This window comes from Clarias gariepinus, chromosome 14 (genome assembly GCF_024256425.1).
Source record: "Clarias gariepinus isolate MV-2021 ecotype Netherlands chromosome 14, CGAR_prim_01v2, whole genome shotgun sequence".
Classification (NCBI taxonomy): Eukaryota; Metazoa; Chordata; class Actinopteri; order Siluriformes; family Clariidae; genus Clarias; species Clarias gariepinus.
The window spans coordinates 15,451,694-15,467,669 of NC_071113.1; the positions used below are offsets into that span (position 1 = coordinate 15,451,694).

The 15,976-nt window shown below is 38.2% G+C and overlaps 1 protein-coding gene across 1 annotated transcript in view; it reads left to right on the plus strand.

The window, feature by feature from the left end:
• LOC128540875 (urotensin-2 receptor) overlaps positions 1 to 14,367 on the plus strand; it is a 33,032-nt gene extending 18,665 nt beyond the window's left edge. The window contains exon 3 of the mRNA XM_053510861.1: positions 12,884 to 14,367. The gene's annotated coding sequence lies outside the window, so the exon portion shown is untranslated. The remainder of the gene's footprint in view (positions 1 to 12,883) is intronic.
• Positions 14,368 to 15,976: the final 1,609 nt, after the last annotated feature.

Consider the following 15,976-nt stretch of genomic DNA (forward strand, 5'->3'; position numbering starts at 1 on the left):
TCAGTTCTCACATCACTCTCCGCATTTCAATGGTATGGTCTCCACTTCCATGAAACCAGAAAGTGCACATCTGCTGACAGAAGTTGCTGGGGAATGGGGCCATGGAAAATATTCCCCTACCAGACAGTGAGTCAGGTTACTATAGTCGGTATTTCTTGGTTCCCAAGAGGAACGGGGGGCTGCGTCCAATTTTTAGATTTTGCGGGCTGTACCGCTATCTAAAATAAATAAATACAGCTTCATAATGTTGACCGTCAAAGTAATCGCTCTCAAATCCTACCAAGCGATTGATTTGTAACAATCATTTGAAGGACGCTTATTTTTATCTACTGTAGAAATGTTGCCACAACACAGGAGGATGCTGATGTTTGCTTTCGGGGGCAAAGCTTACCAGTATCGCATTCTTCCATTTGGTCTAGCTCTCTCACCCGCATATATATAAAATGCATGGATGTAGTTCTGGCTTTTATAGCTCCAGGGCATCCGTATTTAAATTACATAGACGACTGGCTGGCCCAGTCTCAGTAGCTAGCGCTTCGACATCAGCATGTCGTCCTAGCTCATCTTTGTCTCTAGACCCAAAAGTCAAATCCATTCTCAACACCCTCAAGGAAATCAAGCTAGACCAGAAAGCGACCATCACTTTCAGAGATCTTAGCTCTCATGGCAGCTGTATCCACGATGACACCTTTGGGCCTTCTGCACATGAGAGCATTTCAGTTGTAGCTAAGACAGGGGATTTCACTCTAGGGCCAATCCCCGATAAGGGTTACGCGCCAGGTGCTTCGTACCCTTCCTATGTGGTTTAGACCCCGGTTTCCCACTCTAAGTTCGTCTTGTCATTGCAGATGCTAATGACAGGCGCTTCCCTCACGGGCTGGGGTGCGGTCTTAGATGACCTGGAGCTGGAGAGGCCTTCTTCTAACGCGGCACATCAGTTGCCTCGAAATGATAGCTCTATTTCTGGCCCTAAAGCACTTCCTCCAGCAGTTGAGAGGGTACCATGTCTTAGTGCGGGTGGACAACACTATGGCAGTTTCATATATTAATCAAGACACATTCTTTGTGGCAGACATCAAGGATGATTGTATCTTGGGGTTGGACATTTTGGAAAGGTGGGGTGCGGTATTAAATCTCGCTGACGGAACTCTGCGTGGTAACTTTGGGTTAGCCAGGTTGCTAGTGCCCAAAGCGCAGCCAGACATGTTAGCAGCACGCACCAGGGGGGCGGAACTTCCGGTGGTCGCGCCATGTAAACATCCGGTAGCAGACCGAGCGAGAATAATGGCCGAGCTTATGCAGCGTAGCAGTGTGGGATTAAGTCAGACACAGACTGACACCGTGAAGTCCCTGTTACACAAGTTCGCTGTAGATGAGCGCGAGTGCACCAATTTGGTGCAGCACACGGTCGATATGGGAAACGTAGCTCCTGTTCGGCTACATCCGAGACGGCTACCATCTATCGTCGAACAGAAGCTGCGTGAGATGGCCGACTCAGCGTCATAGAGCCAGCGTCCGGACTGTGGTCTTCGCCGGTTGTGCTTGTGCGTAAAAAGGACGAGTCGTGGCGGTTTTGTGTTGACTACCGGCGGTTAAACGAGGTGACACGCAAGGATTCTTGCTGCAAATAGATGATGCGCTGGAACACGTTGCGGGCTCGGCTTGGTTTAGCTCGTTGGATCTGCGAAGCGCATGCCGTTCGGCCTCTGTAATGCTCCAGCTACTTTTGAACGGCTTATGGAGAAAGTGCTGGCCGACATTCCTCGCAGCCATTGTGTGGTCTACTTGGACGATCTATTGGTGCACGGGAAAGAGTTTGAGGTAATTTTGAGAGTTTAAAAAGAGTTTGCTAATCTACGGAAAGTTTTTCTGGCTATCCGGCGAGCAAACTTGCGGCTTAACCCTAAAAAATGCCAGCTGTTGCGGCAAGAAACCGTGTTTCTGGGCCATGTAATTAGTGCAAAAGGGATCGCTACCGATCCAGCCAAAATTGCTGCGGTAAATAATTGGCCCGAACCGATAAACGTGTCGCAGCTCCGCACCTTTCTCGGGTTGGCCTCTTACTATCGCCGGTCCGTGAAGGATTTTGTTCGGGACACTTCGGAGTAACGTAAACTTTGCGGCGGTTGCAAGCTCACTTCTACTGGCCGGGCTGTTATACTGATAGCGAACTCTTTGTTCACAGATGCAACGTCTGCACAGCAAAAAAGGGCCCTACCCAGCACTCGCGAGCACCCCTGCAAAACTTTCGGGTGGGAGCACCTATGCGTATGGGCGTGGATATTCTCGGGCCGTTTCCCATTTCCGACCGCAGGAACCGGTATGTGCTGGTGGCCATAGACTATTTCACCAAGTGGCCGGAGGCTTTTGCTGTTCCTGACCAGAGCGCTTCCACCACGGCTCGAGTGCTGGTGGATGAGGTGTTCAGCCGATTCGGTGCCCCGGAGCAGTTACACAGCGATCGGGGTGTAACTTCGAGGCGGAGGTGTTTGCGGCGGTGTGCGAGCGCCTCAGGGTGAAAAAGACCCGCACCATGCCCCTTCATCCGCAAAGTGACGGCCTCGTGGAACGTTTTAATCGGACGCTCACCACCCAACTCGCTGTGCTTACCAGCGACCGGCAGAAGGATTGGGATGAACATTTGCTTCTCGTGCATTGGGTATTTCGCACAGCAGTGCAGGAGTCCTCACAGCTGACGCCAGCTGCGTTAATGTTCGGCCGCGAGTTGCGCACGCCCGTGGACCTTGTGTTCGCCTCCAAGACTAAGTTCGCCATGGTGACCGGGGACGGTTATAGCTCGGGTGGGGGCAGTGTGGCGTGGCCGGGGTTTTTGACTGGCAACCATCGTGCTTTGCGGGAGGGGGTTGTTGTGTGTTCACCCTGTTGGGAAAAGGTGTTTGAGTTAGTGGCTTCGGCCAGGTTGTGTGTGAACGTGTTAGGTGTGTGTGTTCTATTGACTGTTGATTTCGTGCTGAGGCTAAATTGAATGTGCTGTTTATGCTATTTAGTGCTGTGCTTAATAAAGTTCTTCCAGCCATTTGCATTGGGCAGCAAGGAAGCTCACTCGTCTCTCCAAGTTCCTTCTTAGCGGTGAAAAACGCAACACTATTTAACATAGTTGTGATATACAGTATTCTGTTGACAGGGTTTAGGGCAAGAAAGATTTTTTCCACCTATTTAGCAAAAGTGTGTGATCAGCACTGTATGACAACATCACATTTATCTTTCATTCTCTCAATGTGGGGTTACCTTTAACTGCATATAATTTTACATATATTTTGTTGCATCTCTCTTGTTCAGACACAATAGAAAAACATTACTTTACAGTTTCACAGTAAAATTAATTAAAGAGGTCCTATTATGCCATTTTAAAGCATAATTTGCTAAAATATTGCTAATATTTTGCTAATATTGCTTAATGAGTCTCTTAAAACAGGTTTACATGTGTGCAAGGTCAAAAAACACCTTAGTTTTCTCCAAAAATAGATTAAGTTTTACCCCATTTTTAAATAATTCATAAACAACTCGTGTGAAGCAGTTTGAAGATTCAGGCCGATGACAAAGGGGGGGGGGGAATGTTGAACAGGGAAGATGTCCAGTCAAAGATACACAGCAATCTCTCCTTTACTTGTCCAAACAAATAACGGCAGCGCTAGTCCACCATTCTTTTTTTTTTTTTTTTTTTTATCGCGCACCGTCAGCGTCACAGATAGTGCAGATAGTTTATGTTCACATACAGCTACATGACACACTGCATGGAAGATTATATTTGAAAAAGCATAATAGGACCTCTTTAATGTGAATATAGAGAAGGTCTGAATGAATAGGCGCAGGTCTGACTATTCACCAATTTGAAAAATTTTATTTTATTTAAAAAAAGATCTAAATAGCTTACTGGCACAATTAAATTGATAAATCCAGTAAATTAGTGTCCATGTTGTCAGTCTGAACTATTATACTGTATGGTTGAGATTTGAAATGTCCCTTTCATTTTAGCAGTAATAATAAAAAATAAGGAGTTTAATATTTTAATATTAACACTTTCTATATGAAAAACCATCTTCTTCTTTTCTTCTGTTGTTTAAAAGCGGGGTTGACATCTAGTAGGTTACACTAACACCAATTTCCCTTCCAGTCCAGCCTTCATTAAAAACATCTAATGCTTCCTTCCCTGATCTTGTTTTGACTTGTTCTGTGCCTTGAACACTTTATCGGCTTTATCCAGCATTTCAACACACTCTTTCTTTTCTAAACGTTTCCTCTCAGTTACAATTTGTGTCTTCAGTTGAAGTTTCATTACTGCCCCTGACCTTTAAAGTCGACTTTCCAGTCCAACTATATGCACTTGTTAAAGGTGATTATTATCATTATTATTATTGTTGTTGTTGCAGCTGTTATAATAATAACAATAATAATAATAATAATAATAATAATAATAATAATAATAAAATAGACTGAAAAAAATATGTTTTTTACAACTGTATTATAATTGGGCTTAAAGCTTTATATAGTGTCTCTTTAAACTTAATCAATTAGGCACATTTAAATGATTAAAAAAGCATAAGATAATAAACAAACAAAATTACTTAAGACTTTTTTCTCATTCATGTAAGATGATCATTGTTTGTTTTTGGGTGCTGTTTTTTTTTTTTTTTTTTTTTTTGCTGCACCTTCACAAAGCATTTAAGTGATCTCTGATCATGAGCATTCATGATTTTTTTTTGACAGTTCAAAACTATCCAATCCTTACATTTCTAAAGGGGAGGCATAACCAATAATATTAAAAATAATAATCCACTGTAGTGAAAACTGTTTCTTTAGATGCCAAAAATAACTGTGATGGCACTTCTAAAATAGACTTCATGATTCATGTGAATCTGTTTGGTATATTCTAATAAATCAAGGACATCTCATAATCATAGATAAACTTAAGCAGTTCGTAATAATATCAGTTTTATATCTCTGTGCTTCATGTATGGACTATACAAGAGATTGTGGATGCATTATTTTGAGAGGCTCTTTTATTATGAATGTTACTTCTATTCTATATACTACCAAGATATATAGAAACAGACTTTATTTGTCACATTTAAAGCACAGAGACGTTCTTCTCTTTGTATTCCCAAGATTTGTTAGGAAGCTGGGGGCAGAGTGCAGGGTCAGTCTTGATACAGAGAAGCTTAAGGGCCTTGCTCAAACTCCCTCCCATGGTAGCTTGGTGGAGCTGGGGTTGAATCACTGACATTTGGATCAGTCACCCAGATTTACTGTACCACTGCACCAGTTATGGGAGTGAGCAAGTTTTGTTCATCATTTCATATGGACAACTACGGAAGAAAACAACTAGGAATAATAAGACAGGCAACCAAAAAGCTGATGCAAGATTATAACTATTTGCTCTCTAGTTCCAATATAAGCAGAGAGAGACTGGACAAAAGTCAAACAGCACTTAATTACATGATTTACTCTTTCTTTATAGTAAACATTAATACTTACACGTTAGTATTAAAACTGGCTTTTTTAATTTAGTTTTTTTTTTCCCTTATGCATTTCTGGATCTCATCTTCGTTTTATCAGGTAAAATAGTACGTGGCGGTCTTGCATGTTAGAGGGCATCTTGTGAATTAATGAATGCCACATTCTTTCCAGTGCTACTGCTTCCTGTGTTGCCTGTAGTCCAAATAAAATGAAATACACGCATGTCACGCTAGCTGCCTTGAACTTAGATGACTTCTTGTTCAAGCTGTGCTAGTGGAGTAACAGGGCATTACATTCTCACGCTGTTTTCAGGTTTCAAAAAAATATACTTTCGAAGTATCTATCCAATTTTAAGGTCTAGTAGCTCACAAATCCATTAATATTTAGAAACTACTTATCATTGTTAATGTTAGTAGTGTCTGACTGGAATTCAAGTCTCAGTGGTGCGTCTGTGGTTCCCCACAAAAACATGCCAAAGTACACACATTTTCTATCTTGAATGCATATCATAAATCAGTGTGGTGAAACAGAGATGAATGATGCAGAATCCCCAGACAGGCACTTTAAAGTAATAAAAGAATCACTTCTGGTTTATTATAAAACAGCTTTAACATTGCATTAATCAGGACCCAAATGCAGGGTTCTAAATTCAACAACACTATCACTTTTGTTGCATAAACAAACGCTCGTTAGCATTCTCATTGGAAGGGACAAAGGAAAATCTGATGTCACCCTAATTAGATGCCCCAATGGTTGTAAGCAAAAATAATACAAGGAAAGCCAGAAGACTTGCTGGGATACAGATAGTCTGATAAATTGTTCTTGCCCTTTAGGTAGGTCTTGTCACCACGATGAAAACTCAGTGGACTTGATAGAATAGAACAGCATTTAGTAGCATGCCTAAATGTCTTTTTTAACTATACACTTTAGTATGTCCTACTTCTGAGCTGACATTTTAGGGAAACATGACAGCATTTCATATTTTCTTAACATGACAACACATGTGCAGTGGAGGCTGATCAAACAGCCAGAAAAAAAAAACTAGGGCTGATTGAATCTCTTTTAAGCCTGAATCAAAATGAAACCTGGGATATCTGCATGGAAAACAACCTCTCTAGCTGGGAAGCTTCCAGAGTGACATCTGCACAGTCACAGTCAATTACCTCCTAAATCTTGTGCTAACAGCCATAGATCAATATGCATGTAACAATCTGCTTCACTGGTTCTCATTAAATGCAGAGCAGCATAGAAACTCGTAGCATCTGACCCTCAAATCCATTCACATGTGTGTAACATATATACTCAAGCACTCCTTATGGTCATAGCCTTATATAGAGATAAACACCCGTATATTCCATCTCCGCATAACAGATGCTGTTCACAAACATGTACTGTATATTTGAATACACTTCTGCATAGTCATACGGCGATCATTTAAAACTGCATTAAGATTGTTTCCCATCATTAGTTGCATAATACTGTCAGTGGGAAAATGCAAAACAGTATATTTATAGCTGCCAGACACAAAAACCATATTCTGTTCATGAAATGTATAGTCCTTCACCACAATGAGTGTATGCCTTGTTTACTGGAACAACTATGACCATTGTTAAAAGCGCTATATAAATAAAATAATAAACTATGAGAAAAAAGGATCTGCGATCAGATACAGGAGGATCTGACCATAACCATGCACCAGAAGACCATTTTGCATTTAATTACAGCTATTTGCAATGCTGAATGTCAGTTTATGTTTGTTCTTCTTTTTTGTTCAGTTTTTTCAACAAAAAATCCTTTGTTTTATAAATTAAATACTTATTTTGCTCGTCAGAAATGTGCCTTTAAGGCGCTTCAGCTCCAAGCAGAGCCTGTGTGTCACATGCCACTAATGTCATGCACGAGAGTTTTGTTATTGTCTTGTTAACACATTATTTAAGTTCCGCTTTCCTGTTTCTCATTGTTTTGCATTTTTTATAATGTGTGAGTGTGTGTTAAGTGTTTCCTGTTCTTAGTCATAGTTCCTGTTCATGTTTTTTACTTAAATTAAAGATAGGTCTGCAATTGCATCTTAGCAAGCTACTTACTTTAGTTACTTAGTTATCATTATTATTTTTTTAATGTAAATTAGCCTGGAGAGTATCATAATTCAACTCCATATAAACAAAAGATTATAATGTCTTCAAATTTAATAAAAAGCAATCTTTATGACAACTTTTTAGAATAAGCGTTTATATGCCAAGCTATAGCATTGCATTTAAATATTTGCCCATAATTGTGCAGGTTCAACCTCAGGGCATGACTGTAAGACTTTTGGCGTATGTTGTCTGGCCCGAGGACATTGGCAGCAGATACTTTGGGTGCTGTGAGTTGTGTGGTGGGGCGTCTGTGAATCAGATTTGTTTGTCCGGCACATCCCATGACTGCTTGATTGGATTGGAGTCTGGGGATTTTGGAGGCCAGGTTAGCGGTCTTGAGCTTGTTGCCTGTTGGACCCCATGCATAGCAGGCTGCAAGGCACTAAGTGTTTTGATGCCTTTCTGTCTTGGCCAGCGTTGACTTCCTCAGGATATTGCACACCAGTCTTTTCTAAGGAATCAGACAGGATGGGCTGGCCTTTGCCCTCCACCGGTCATGAGCTTTGCCCATGATCCTGTCTTCAGTTTACTTGTACTGTATATAATTGATAATCAGTGTTAATGTGTTACGCTTATGTGTTTTGATGTTATGACTGATTGATATACTGTATGGTAATAGTCATGATTGGCTTGTGTAGGTGTCATGTAACCCTGTGAACAAAACAATGATGTACCAAATGTTTTGTTGTATAATTTGTAACTGTAGCACTGTGCTGTTTTTTTGCGCATAAGGATTACACATGGATGGGTAAATAGATTATAAAATCTTTTTACACAGGTTTTGTTTTAGAGAATAACTTTTTTAGGTTTTTTACCTACATTCTGCATGACAGAGCACAATAACAGGATAATGAGGGTAATTTTTTAAAATAATCATTGTTGGTGACACTGGAAGGATTTCAGGAATTCACACTGTTACCCAAAAGGGCAAATGTGCTATGCAGTCTCATAGCAACAATTCTCTATGATGCAGATAAGAAAAGCCAGGAAACACACAAATGGAAAGTGAGTGGGATGCATTGAAGTAAGCGTTTGAGTATGAATGAAAGAAATCTCCATAGTAGCTATATTTAGACCAATGCATTAGGGTATGCTTTATCATAACCATCTTAATAATGTCAGTATTATCTTCAGTAGACCTTTATTACCATAAAAGCTTGCACAATTCTAAATGCACAAAAAATATATATAATAATCTCAGTAGTAATATGTCAGTAGAAGCAGCATACCATGAAATGACTCGGCCGTGTCAGGGATATATGGTCAGAAGGTGAAAATGAGTAGAGGGCAAACAGACCATGAAAAGTAAAAAAAAAAAAAAAAGCTTTTCTTTTCTTCCTTCTATTTGCCTCTAAGTGCTAAGCTATGTACTACTCATAAGAAGTTGTGCTCATAAATAATTCCTTAAATCCAGGTCAACAAATAAAAAAAAACAAAACCAGCAGGACATCAAGAAGGTAGTATATAACAAGGTATAAGAGGATAGAGATCCCTGCAATGCCCCTGCAATGCACCATGAATATAATGCACGCTCTAATTCAACCTCACTCTCTAGAGCTTTATCAATAAGAAAAATGTAGTCTTTCTATAGAGGCATGTTTTCAAAGGTTATTGATGTCAAAAGTAATCCAATTAGAAACAATGCATTGTATTCTGTACATCAGGTGCGGAGCTGGATATCATTATAAATTTACATATTACTGTACATGCGTTGAAAAAAAAATTATCAAAGAAAATAAGCACTCATACCTATTCTGACATCAGCCTATTTAAGATTCTATGATGCTCCTATTTAAGAAGAGCATGTTAATAGTTCAGACAACTGGCTTCAGTGCTTTGCGATAAATCTAATTTTGTGGGCTTTTTTTCCTTTTTACCTCCCAGGGATGACATTTCTGCTCTGCTTCTGGTTAATCATAGTAAGAAGATTGTGGTTCTGACTCACTGCTCTTGGTCCTTTTGCCCTCTCACTAAGTCGATACAACACCCTGCCGATAACACCCCCTGCAATCTGATTTGTTGAACTTCGTTACAGATAACCATAGGCAAAATTAAGGTCGATAAATTACCATTTCATGACTATTTTAATGCACAAATTGCTATTCTGGATACTGCTATTTTTAAATCAGTGTGCATAGAAATGGATGAGACATAATTGGATGAACAAGATCCAAGAAAGGAAAACGTCCAGGAACAAAAGAGCTGTTCAGAACTTGATTAATGAACACTCTGCAGTATCCTAAAACATCTGGTAAATCCTGAACAAACATCAAATAATTCTGTCGGGATCTTTCTAGATTTCTTAGCAATTAAATCGTCAAAACTCAATTTTAAACTTCTTGGTTGCAAAAACAGGGAAAAAGCCCTACACACTTTATAGACTCGTTATTAACTAGAGTACCACATAAAATGCAGATGGTAGACTGCTAAAAGGAAGCTTCCATCACATTATGAAGATAATTCAGTTTGACTTCACAGTCTTTATATTTGGTAGTAGTCTGATGTATGTCTACAGCTTGCAGCGTTACTATAACAGATGATCAGCTCTGAAAATTGACTGGTTGTTTACTTCTGGTAAATGTAGTCACTGCTAACATTTTTTAATTACCTATTTGCCAACTGATTATGAAATTTGGAGTATGTTCTGTGTAGCACTTATAACTCATGACTACTGTATGGCATGCATTTAGTACCAGGAATCAAATGATAAAGCTGTATGATGTGCAGCTGAATATCAATATAAATAAAGGGAGGGGCTTGGTGGAGCTGTAGATAACAACAGCATCCCTCGGCAACTCCAAAAATATCTGTGGGGTATTTAATTTTTAATATGTGAATACCATTATTTTTAATTAGTGAAATATAGATTAATAAAACAAACCAGTTATCTGTGATCAGGTGTGATGGGCACAGCGTCCACTGAACCTTTAAACTTACTTCCGTGTACCTAGCCAGAGTTCTCATTTTGTGTAATATGTAAACAATGTCAAAATTGTTGACCATTTATTATTTTGTAAACATCATCACAAACATTTTCTTTGTGAGACAGAATACTATTGGTATATGGCAGCATGAGTTAATGTGACCTATGATTCCCAGAATTAAATATACACAAACCTGTACATATGTTGCAGCTTGTGTGCAAGCCCTGTCATAATGTGAAATTTTATATTCAGTATCTATGGCCCCTCAAGTTGAATAAGAATGATGCTTCTGATACCCAAAATAGAAACTGATCAGCCATATCTAAAATCTCTTTATAGTGTGTAGGTGCCCCCTTTTACTGCAAAAATAGCTCTGACCTGTTAAGGCACGGATTTAACAAGACCACTGAGGGTGTACTTTGGTATCTGGCACCACTGCCCAGTCGGATTGATATCTGGGGAATTTAGAGGACGAGTCATCACCTTGAACTCTCTGCAGTTACACATCTTGACAATGCTTGCAGTGTTGTATTGTCTTACTAGAAGAGTCCACTGCCGTTGATACCACTGACCTGAAGGGGAGTACTTTGTTTGCACCAATATTTAGGCGGGCTGTGCATGTCAAAGTACCATCTACTGTACATGAATGCCAGGACACAAGGTTTCTCAGTAGAACATTTCTACACTTCCTTCACTACTTGTTCCCATGGAGCATCCTGGTGCCCTTTACCAGGTATTCCACAAACATATTCACTGGTTTACTTCCACAAGACCTGCTGTTTACAGTAAGATTTGGTTAGACCAACCACCTTCTAACACATGAACTGTGTTGCCTGATACAGTATACTGTATCTCACCCATTGGGGCCATTGTAACAAGATAATAATCATTTTTCACTTTACCTGTCAGTGGTTTAAATCTTATTTGTAAATCCTCAGCCATATTTATAAAAAGAAATAGAGTACTTTAAAAAGGTGAAAAAGAAGAAGGTAGGATCCCAAGAGGTTAAGAAAGTTACTGTGCTATATTTGCCCAAGAGACAAGACACAGAAATGACTGACAATGGCTTCCAGAAGACTATTTGGATATAGTTCTTACCATTCACACATGCACACACACACACACACACACACACACACACACCTGATACTAATTATAGTGCACATTGTCATGCATTCCTTTATAACAAAGTGTAAGGCTGTTAAAAATTTTATAGTCTTCAATGGGCTTAAATTGTCTTGGCCTTGATGGATGTGAACTGCTTGAGCTTACTGTAAGCCTTGATAGTGCTGGCTCAACTGGATGTAAATAGGGTTAGGATACATGGTATTTAATCTAGTCTGTATAAAATAATAATAGCAATTTCTTCACAGAAGCATCACAAAGATTAATTCTTTTTATTGATATTTGTTTTATTGTTTAACTCCAAAACAGTAAATATGAAATTATCAAATATTAATCAGCCTAGTATAATAATTAAAAAAAAACAACTAAGTAACTGAGTTAATTAATTAATTAATTACTGTAATTACTTAATCAATAGAGGATCATTCTGGTGTTGGCCTCAGGAATTTTTGCAAAATGTGTCATACTCATATTGTTAGATCCTTTAGTTGCAGCCACTTCATTAGATACACCTGTTTAACTGCTCATTAATACAAATATCAAATTAGCTAATCACATGTCAGTAACTAAGCATGTCTAAGATGATCTGCTGAAGTTTAAACCAAGCATCTGAAAAAGGGAAAATATCCAGTAAGCAGCAGTACACTGAGAGAAAATGCCTTTTTGATTCCAGAGGTCAGAAGAGAATAGTCAAACAGGTCAAAACATACATAGTGGACTGTTAGATGTATGACAAAAAAAAATCCTGCACAGATGCTAATTTGTTTTTCCTCCCCCTGTTTCCCCCCCATAATTGCATTAGTTCTGTCTGAAGGAAAAAATCTATAAAACTCACGCCATTACCAGCAGACTTTTAAAAGATTGCAGATTAAATGCTTGCAATGGATGTAAAATGTATAAAATTTACAAACATATAAAACTATTTTATAATGACATAAAATACTGAAAGAGGATGTATCTAATGCATCGCACAGTGTTGTGGTCTGGAGGTATCACATTTTAAGTATTAAGGCACTACCTTAATAGGAAATACTGCAAAAGGTAAGACAGATAAATGTTTGGCCAGTGTGAATTTGAATTCCACAATGAGGTAAGAGTCTACTCAACACCTACCGCCTACCCTCTAAAACCAAACCTGATTTGGTTCAGCATAGATCCACAGTACACGTCACCAGCTTGGAGTTTTAACATGGGACTGTTCTATATTTTACTATTTTACAGGAAGAGAGAAAAAGCCATAAGCAGGCCAAGATGACAGCCATCATCCTCCTCGGTGGGGATGAAGCAAGAAAAGAAGAAACAAGCAAAACAGCTAGGAGGAAGAACAGACTTTACTGCGTAAAACAATTTTATTCGCATTTCATGCATTACATGATTGAACTGGATAATTATTCAGACAATTATTTATATTTGTTTTTAAAATTCTGATTTGATGTGGAGCTTTTTATCTTATTCTTCAAGTAATTGACTTTCATGCTTTGTTTCCTTCAAAAAAAAAATTGGTTCATTGATTCAGGCCTGCATGGCATCGAATTACATTGCAACTGATATTCAGAAGGCAGCAAATGTGTTCTATATTAATGCTGATGCCACTTCTATGAATTTGACAGCAAGAAAAATTACAGCCAAAAAAATAAAAAATAAATCCATCATCTCCACCTCACAGAAAAGCATTAATATAATGAAAGGTTCACTTTTTAACTGCAAGGAACAATTAGTAAACCATATTAAACCATTAAATAATAGCTGCAGATAATAGCTTGGCTACAGAGTAATATATAGTACAGTGCACCACTTTCTTCTTCCTCACATAGCTCTAACAACCCACTGCTAAGGCTGACAGCAGCTCAACATCTTTCCTATAATCTGACCTGAGATCATTATTATTCTTCTGCACACACCTTAGCTGAAACTCATCTGAGAGTAACATCATAATGGCTGCTTGCTTTTGTAGAACTTTTTAAATGGATAAATCAGGGTTCAGATCAATCCACAGTCTGTGCAATGACCCTGAGTCAACTACGGGTAACAGACCTGCTAGGTGGAAAGATTTATTATTAATGCACAGCAAAAAGACTCCTTTTAAACATTTTTATTACACTTTGTCAAAATATATGTTCATTTTACAGTTTCTGATGTTCTGATGCAGTAAGATTTAAGTTATGTACTGTATGCTGGGTTAATACAATGCATTTGTGGTATTTGTAAATGTTGTAATTAGTGAAAAACTTATTTGGTTACATAAAGGATAGTAGCTTACCAATGTCACGTAAGTGATATGAAGATTCTACAAAACTGGATGCATTGCCCATTTCTCCTTGAAAGTGCATCAGCCTAATTACTCTAAGCCTTACAAGGTGTTTTTGTATATAATAAAAGTTATTATTCCACCGAGCAAAGGGATACTTCACTCCAAGATTCATTATAGAACATATAGGAATAAAAATGTATTCTTGTCAAAATCTATACACTTTTTGCCTAAAAGGTCTCGGCAGCACACTTGTTTTGTGTATTAGGCTGCAAGAAATCGGAAGTACAATTGTAAATGCTTTATTTTAATTACAGCATTCTTTACACATGTCATGTAGTTATTTCATTTGTCTTGTTCTTCTTGTGTCTTTGAAACAAATGGGTTTTGTCTTTAAGGGAATCACTGTGGATAATATGCAGAATAAGCATCCAATAAAAACATTATTTAATCTCTACTGAAAGCTTTACCATGTGTCTTTTATAATCATTTACAAACCCAGATGCACTACAACTACATGGCTTTAAGGTACAATTACTGAAAACTATGCGTTCATTCTATCTGGTAAGGGTCCGATTGGAAAAGTTTGAATCTATTAAATTACTTGTTTACTTTATAGATTTTGTAGATGACCTAATTTTATAGTCTATACAAACCACATGTTCTTGGAATCCATTAAATTCCCTCAGGGAAGGGTTAGTAATATCTTAGGCTTGCCCGCTAGCAGCACAAACTCCTTTTCCCAGGTGACTTTTAAGTGGGTTTTAGTGGTGCAATACAATGTGATCTGCAGCGGTGCCAAATGCCACTTCTATCATTACACAGTAATTTGAACTTCATAATATTGGCTTTATTTTAAAACACCATAATTTATTACTCTAAAATCAACACTAAAATTATTACATAATGCTATTTACTAGACTAGTAGGACTCGTAGAGGTACTATTTTCCAAATTGTTAATTTCTTTTAATGTGGTTTGAGACTTTCTAAAAAATCAAGACATTTTTATATACGTATACGTATAACGATGTTTCTAGCTTAAAAAGACTTAAGACTGAACAAAAAGATATTTGTCTCAAGTGATATGACATGAGAATATTAAAGTTTTTTTTTACACTTACAATAAGTTTCCATAGCATCATATTAAATATTAATTTTGGATAATTTACTAATGCTATTTTTTATGTATTAAAAAGACATTTTAAAGCATGATAAACGCTGTGTCAATATGGCCACATACTGTACAGCTTGGTGTATACAAAATTATACATTCAAATTAAAATTTAAATCTTAACATGTTCTTTGTCTATTTACAGTTTTGTATAAAATGTTTTCGCCAGTTTTAGTGTTTAGTGCACTTTTATTTTTCTGATGTCAGCAGTTTGCCTTTCCAAACTTTCCAAGAAAGGCTTAATTCTTGAGCCTTCTTGAGCCAAACTTTCCAACAAAGGCTCAATTCTTGCACCGCTCCTGTTTAGCCTATATATGCTCCCTCTAAGTCAGATAATGAGTAAGAACCAAATTGCCTATCACAGCTATGCTGATGATACCCAGCTTTACCTAGACTTATCTCCAAATGATTTTAGCCCCATAGACTCCCTCTGCAAATGCATTGATGAAATTAACAGTTGGATGTGCCAGAATTTTCTTCAATTAAACAAGGAGAAAACTGAAGTCATTGCATTTGGAAACAAAGATGAAGCTCTGAAGGTGAATGCATACCTTCACTCTAGGGGTCAGATAACAAAAAAGTCAAGAATCTTGGGGTGATTCTGGAGACAGACCTTAGTTTCAGTAGTCATGTCAAAGCAGTAACTAAATCAGCATACTATCATCTCAAAAACATTGCAAGAATTAGATGTTTTGTCTCAAATCAAGACTTGGAGAAACTAGTCCATGCCTTTATTACCAGCAGGGTGGATTATTGTAATGGTCTCCTCACCGGCCTTCCCAAGAAGACCATTAGACAGCTACAGCTCATCCAGAATGCTGCTGCCAGGATTCTGACTAGAACCAGAAAATCTGAACACATCACACAAGTCCTCAGGTCCTTACACTGGCTTCC